We start from the raw sequence: 7,146 nt of genomic DNA, 5'->3' as shown, positions 1-7,146 counted from the left end.
GAGTTAGAGGTCCCACCCTACCCCCACCCTTGCAGTGGAAAATCCGTGTATAACTTTTGGTTCCTCAAAAGCTTAACTACTAATAGCCCACCCTTAATGGGAAATCTCACCGATAACATATATGGTTCATGAACACATAGTTTGAATGTTGTATGTATTATATACTGCATTCTTACAATAAGCTAGATGAAAGAAAATGTTAAGAAAATAATAAGGAAGAGCAAATATATTTACAATACTGCACAGTATTTATTGTTACCTTGTGTCATCTGTTTACAAGATGAACTCTTTATTTGAAATGTGGGCAATGACCACTTCAGACCTCAATGTACAGTCCGTATCAAGCAAATCAAATTGATCTTGTAATGTCATGACTTTCCTCTGCTTCTTGGGAGTACTTCCAGTATCAGTTGAAGCACTTCATATGGGTCCCATGGTGTTATTCAAGCTTTATGGTATTGCACTAAACACTCTGAAAAATAAATAAGAAACGTTAGAGATACTTTTTACTGTGATACCCAATTTACTGGAGAGAGGAGCTGAGTAACACAAAAATGATTAATGTAACAGGACATTTTAAGTGAATACTTGAAACATTTGAGTTCACCAGGGTAGCAACGAGGGGTGGCTACGAAATTATTATAGTAATGCAGTATGCAACACAGTTAGGTTTTTTCAGCTATGATTTAAAACTGCATCTTTACATTCATTTACGTTTCTCTAACTAACTCCATGTACAGCCAAGGTTGGTGTGAATAAGTTTTGAAAAATTTTAACTTTTAATAATTTATTTGTGTATATTTTACGGTAGTAATTATAAAATAGACTGGGATCTACATATATTTTTTGTATTCATGACATGTCACTTTTTAAAAATATATTTCTAGGTTATGTTGCTTGCTTACAAGTTTTGTTCTAATTGTTAAAATTATCCAACAACTTTTCTAATATATTTGTTGTAAAAAATCTGTATAAGTGGACATGTGTAATTCAAATGTGTTGTTAAGGGTCAGCCATATTTGATATTCTTAAGATAATAGAATCAGCTTTTGGAAAATTTACATTATTTTGTGCAAAAACAATTCTGGTTAAATCTATAACTTTTCAGATTTCCTTTTTCTCATTAAGCAAACACCTAATAATGTTATCTCTTTTAAAATGCTAAGAGCCAATGACCCATACCCAGTAAATCCGTTTGGGAAATACTTTTATAGTAGCTTATTCATACTTCAGTTGATCCTGAGATTTAGAATTGTTATTATGTGTTATTGATATTTCATATCAATTATGAAGATCTATAAAGAACTTTGATCACGAGTCACCTAGTTTCTCTTCCTGTGTTACACATCTTAATTAATGTCCCTCATAAATGAGAATAACATATTTCAAATGATTACTATCACACAAATATTACCAAATATATTTAAAAAATTAAATGTATGAATGCAATTATAAAGCTCCCAAAGTTTCAAGTTCACATATTTAGAATGTTGGGGGTATAACATACATGACATTTATGTAATGTTGACAGCAATAATTACTTAACAATACACAGTAGATTTGCGCCTAGACTTAAATGTTCTCCCTACTCTGAATAGAGCTAATAAAAGCAACGTATCACTTCATTATAAAAGGAAATCCTAAGTTGTAAAATACCTTTACGCAGGCTTTAAAATAAGAATAAAAATATTCAGATTATTAAATATTAAATAAGCATTAGTTATTAGTTGTGCTTTAAAATAAATATCTGAAGTTTTCAAATTTACTTTTTAAAAAAGCCTGAGTTCCAGTCACACTTATATAGGACAAATAAGTTTACTTTAATAAAGATTCCATTTGGGTATGTTTTTAAGCAAAATTTTGCATTGATGCAGGAGAGTTGGCCAACAGTAATTAGTAGTGGCATTTTACACCCAATTTGTTTTACAGTAGAAGTACTACCTTCAAAGTCTAGATTTTGCATCCTTCATAAAATAGGAAATCTGCCTCAATGACTTAAGAAAAGGATAAATTGAAGCTTGGTTCTGATATGCACAAGCCTTCCCATCTTATCTCCATATAATCCATTCTCCTGATTGGAACAGAGAGTGAGTACTCTAAAATGTAAATTTGGTTAAATTGCAATCCGACATTAAAAGCCTACACTGACTGCCTATTTCCATTAGGATAAAGTCCCCAGCCATTTCTGAAGGTTAATCATCTGTCCTATGCATACCCCTTCAGTATTGTTCTTGAGGACTGCCTTTCTCAAATTCTACTTCAGCTCTCTGTATGAGTTATGCTCTCTTTTATCTTCAGCATATGCAGTCATCTTTGTCTGATATTTCCACACTCAATTCTACCGCAATGTGGCCTTTCAAATTCTAACTTACTTTTCCTATAAGACTTCCTTGACTTTTTAATATTAAGTTAATATCACCTCCTAAGGTTTCTACATATTTCAGTAATTATCCAGGTTACATCTTTCTGTTGCAACTGCCTATTTGCTTATCTCTCTCCACCATTTCTCTAAACCCTTCCCATTAAGAATATGAGTTATCTGTTTTTGGTAATTATGTGCAAATTATTTAACACAATGTCTATCGCGCAATACATTCTCAATAAATAACTGTTGAAACAACACAGGAACAAGTTATGAGAAACAAAGTCATCTTTTGTTAAATCCTGAACACATATGTCTTAAACAGTACAAATGTAATTCTCTATTATTGTAAATGTTCTCCATTTGTGGTTTCAGAATTTCTTTGTTTATACTCCAGGCAAAACATACTTTTCCAAGTTAAACCTGTAATATCCACATCATCAGTCTTCTTAAAATTTACATACTAGCCTTTAATTTTTCCTCTATATAGATCTTGCTATTAAATGACTTATATGGATAACTGGTAACTATTTCTCAGAAACTCCCCTTAAAGAGATAGAAACAAGAAATATTTGACCAGCCATAGTTAAGTTTAAGAAAGAGGAATGATTTATCAAATTCTCTGGCTTCTCTTTCCCTAATCAATGTCACATGAATGTTTTGCCATCTGAGTATTTGTCACTTTATTTTAATATTTGCAGATGTCAAATACAACTTGGACCTCTTACCAACAAATAATTTATGATTGGGGGGGGGACTCTGTTTAGATGGTAAAATTCCCTCCTGTGTATAGCTAGCAGTGCCAATTATTATCAGTAGCCAATGCTGAACAAAAACAAGCCACCACCTGAAAGTCCCTGAAAGAGCTGGTCCAATAAACAGAAGATAGCTAACACATCAGTGGAGGACATTAGAGCAACATTAAATTGTGTTTGTCGCAGGGAAATAATTATCTGTATAACTGTCATCCAAAAGTGCATCTCTCCCTGACAAAAATCCAGTTATGTCAGGAAAACTAATTAAACATGCCTAATTTCAAAACTCAGAGAAAACTGCAAAAGGCTATAGAAATTATCTAGTTGGACTTCTATATGGAATAGAGCATGTTTGGGCTTTTAAGAAAGTACTTCAGAACATCCAAACAACCCTGTCCATGGTCTTCCTGTTATTATACTACTATTGGTTAAAACTGCATTTCCAGTCTAGAGATGAAGTAAAATTTTATTTAGGAAATAAAATTCTGTTTTCTTTGAAGTAAGCATATTAAGAAAAAAGGAAAGGAAGATGAAAGAAAGGAAGGAAGGAAGAAAAGGAAAGGAGGAAGGAAGGAAGAGAGGGAGGGAGGGAGGGAAGGAAGAAAGGGGACAAGACCAGATTTTTTTTCTCCCAAGAGCTATTTGACAAAGGATACTTTAAATACATTATCCCTCGACATATATTTCTTTGTCTAATAGCCTTTGCCTACAATGACATCTATTTTTCTTTTTTTCTTCATGTAATAAAGAGTCTGGCCCCAATTTTGATGTTTAACTGCTGACCGCTTTCAAGCATCACCCTCTCTCTCCTCCTGGGCTCCATATCTGGGCAAGGCGACAAGAAAGCCTGGCTGTTCTTTCTTTTGGTGCCGGTGGGAAGTTCAAAACACACAAGCCACTGCTGATATGAAAGAACCTTCATCCCAACTCCAATTCCTAGCCTCCATAGTACCCCTATGCTAGCCTCCTTTCCCAATTCTCTCAAATTATTTCAGACCCGCTTTGGAGGCCCACCCTACCCTGCCCCAGAAAGCCTTATTATGTGAGTGAAAACACTTTTCATACCTTCTTGGTGCATGTGTGAATTCATGAATCTCAACTTACAAACCAATGTTTGGGTTAACATGAAATCTCCTGTGTTATATATACATAAATGGAAGTCATAGTATTAATGAACCAGAAGACTGTGAATCTACAGAATGCATTTCAAGCAGGGGTGAGAAATAACCAGAATGAATTTTTGAAAATTAAATAACAGGCTCAGTTCAGTGAAGAAAGAAAATGTGTTACACAGATTCAAGAACAAACATATCAATGTTGTTTTATCATGAAATAAAATAAATAGTAGTGAGAACTGTATAATATTCAGTACTGTCAATAAGTCAAGCTGTTTACAAAGCAAAAGTGGGAGGTATATAAAAAGACCTGAAGCAGACAGAAACCGTATAATCTTCCAGGTTTACTTTAAGTGCTGAAAAGATATCCAAGTGAAGATCTATCTCACAATGAGAAAAACACGTTCCTGGAACATGATTTATAAATTATTATTGCATTACATTTTAACACGTTTTCATTGATTTCTAATATAAAATAAAAGATGTATTCTGTTTGGAAAAATGTTCACTGACACGCTGATTTAAAAAGTATTCTATTCTATTTTTTATTTTATTTTAATTTAATTTAATTTTATTTTGTGAAACAGAGTCTCACTCTATCGCCCAGGCTGGAGTGATGTGGCATGATCTCAGCTCACTACAACCTCTGTCTCCCAGGTTCAAGCGAATCTCATGCCTCAGCCTCCCAAGTAGCTAGTATTACAGGTGTATGCCACCACATCCAACTAATTTTTGCATTTTTAACAGAGATGGGATCTCAATATGCTAGCCAGGATGGTCTCAAACTCCTTTTTTTTTTTTTTAAATGTATTTCATTCTTATTATTACCATATTGTACTACCTACTACCAACAGCACTACTTTGAATAGAGGTAGAGAATGGACATCCTTGACTCTTCCCATCTTAGGGAAAAAGCATTTAATGTTAACCATTTAGTATAATGTCAGCAGTAGGTTTTACTATATATTCTTTATGAAATTGAGGAAATTCCATACTATTCCTAGTTTTCTGACAGTTTTCGTTATGGATGGAATTGAGTTTGTTAAATACTTTTCCTGCTTTCATTGAATTGATCGAATGATTTGTCTAATTTGTTATATTTACGTGGTGAACTGCATTAATGTTTAAATATTGGAATCACTTTTTTCTCCTTGGACTGCTCTCCTCTTCTTGGTAATGATGCATTATGCTTTTTTTTTTAATTGCTGTGGTAAAATTTCAGTGATGATATTTGTGGGATCTCAGTTTTATCAATAATTTTAAATAGTAAATTGTTGGCTTGGACGCATTTCTCTTTTTCTCTTTTAATATGTTTTCTTGTTCATAATTTGTTCTTCTATCTTTAACTTATTAAGATATAAACTTATATCATTGACTTTTATCTCCTCCAAGGACTCTTCTAGATTTATACCTTAAAACTTTTATCTGTTGTATTTGCACTGTCATTTAATTAAAAATACTGTTTTCGCTTGCAATTTATTCTTGGATCCACGTGCTGTTTAGAAGAGTGCAGTTTAAATCCAAATATTTGAGGATTTTTCAATTATTATTTTTGTTACTGAATTCCAGTTTAACTCCTGGTGGCCAGAATCGAACAATTTATGATATATATATGGCATATATTCTATTTTATCAAGGAGATCTGTGGCAAATCCAAGATGTTACCCAGTTTCTCTTTACCTTGGCAAGGCTCCAATCTAAACTCTGTTTCTCCTGTGGATTTTGTTGCGGCATGGTTTTAAATTTTTAAATTTTCATAGGGCAGACCTTCCTCTAGAACATGGTTCTTAACTCCTTAGGCATGCATTTTCCATTATCTTAGTTGCATGCTCAGGGGTGCTAAAATGTTCTCTTCACTCTGACTAAACCAGAATTCCACCATCTCCAAGAGATGCCCAAATTCTAGTATATCTGTTTTGTTTCTGGCTCTGTAGCAACCACTTTCTGGTAAACCTGACGTAATCTCACTCTTTGCATGCACAATTTTACCTTTGGTGAAGAATTCATGGCAGTCCTTCTTCCATGGTTTCACACACACTTCCTATGTAGTTCCCTGCTCCCCAGTGCTCTGCCCATTAGATTCCAGCCACTTCAGCCATTCTGAACTCTGAGAACCCCAGTTCAGCAGATCTATCATATTCTATTCTATTCTAGCTCTCTGTCTGCAGCCATGGAATTGTCTCTATGCAGAAAAAAGGAAGGGAGAGCATGTGTTCCGTCTCATGAATTCTCCTTCTCTAATTGATCACAGTTTTACTTCACCTGTTGCCTAACACCAGAAAATTGCTGCCTTAAATACTTTCTCCTGGTTTTATGGCTTTTTTCTTTTGCAAGAAGACTAGTCCAGTGTCAGTTACATGATTACTTCATTGAGACCAGAAGTGAAAGTCTGCTTAATTAAATTTGTTTTAAATTCTTGGCTCACCATCTTCCATCAGTTTCAATTTTCTTTAAAATCTATGAAAATTCATATTGTTGCTATGTATTCTTATCTCCTTAAATGACTCTTTTATAGAAATAATTCAAAGTAGAAAACTTATGTATTTTTCTAATTTAAAACGATTTACAAGCCTATGTCTTCAATTCTAAAGTTCAGTACTCTATCCTAAACTTCTTTAATATAAAATACGTGTATTTTGTCTCCTCTAGCTCTCCATAAGTAAACTACAAATCAATAATCTTGAGGGACCTCAAGGAGAATTGAAAATGTATTCTATCCTGTGTTGAATATCATCTATATTACATGAAAATAAATTTATTTCCCCAGTTCCATTAGGCTTATCCATATAAAAAATGTTGTACAAAGCTATTTATGTACATTTTGTCACTGAGATTCTAAAATGTTTCATAATATAATAAGCACAGAATTAATCCCCAAATTTCCCTTCTAGCCATGCATTTAATCTCAATTGAA

General features: G+C 33.5%; 1 long non-coding RNA gene across 1 annotated transcript in view; it reads right to left on the bottom strand.

Annotated features, from left to right (window-relative positions):
• Positions 1-383: 383 nt before the first annotated feature.
• The window catches only part of LOC135276944 (uncharacterized), a 60,778-nt gene continuing 54,015 nt past the window's right edge, over positions 384-7,146 (bottom strand). Inside the window, exon 3 of the long non-coding RNA XR_010344502.1 lies at positions 384-472. This is a non-coding gene — a long non-coding RNA (uncharacterized LOC135276944). The remainder of the gene's footprint in view (positions 473-7,146) is intronic.

Source organism: Aotus nancymaae, unplaced genomic scaffold, assembly GCF_030222135.1.
Source record: "Aotus nancymaae isolate 86718 unplaced genomic scaffold, 86718_ANA_hifiasm-v0.15.2.pri h1tg000029l, whole genome shotgun sequence".
Classification (NCBI taxonomy): domain Eukaryota; kingdom Metazoa; phylum Chordata; class Mammalia; order Primates; family Aotidae; genus Aotus; species Aotus nancymaae.
Note: the sequence above shows the minus strand (reverse complement) of the source record. Positions and strands in the feature narration are given on the sequence as shown.